Source organism: Nannochloropsis gaditana (genome assembly GCF_000240725.1).
Source record: "Nannochloropsis gaditana CCMP526 unplaced genomic scaffold scaffold087, whole genome shotgun sequence".
Taxonomy (NCBI): Eukaryota; class Eustigmatophyceae; order Eustigmatales; family Monodopsidaceae; genus Microchloropsis; species Microchloropsis gaditana.
The window spans coordinates 16165-16454 of NW_005803866.1; positions in this window are offsets into that span (position 1 = coordinate 16165).

Consider the following 290-nt stretch of genomic DNA (forward strand, 5'->3'; position numbering starts at 1 on the left):
TAAAGTCGAGTTCCACGTCTTTTAGTCGTCGAACAAAATTAGAAGGCAATCCACCAAGCCTTTGGCGCCACCCTAGATAACCCAAACATGGCCTGTCCGCTCCCCTTCCCTCCCTCCCTTCCTTCCTCCCTCCCTCCCTTCCTCCCCTGACCTCCGGACTTCTGTTGATGGAGGCCTTTGGCGGTCGGAGGCGGGGGAAAATTTCCAACCATTCGAGTGTCTGCAATGAGGTGGGAGTGGCAAGAGCAGAAACAACAAAAGTGAGAAGACAGACCGGGAAGGGGGGGGGG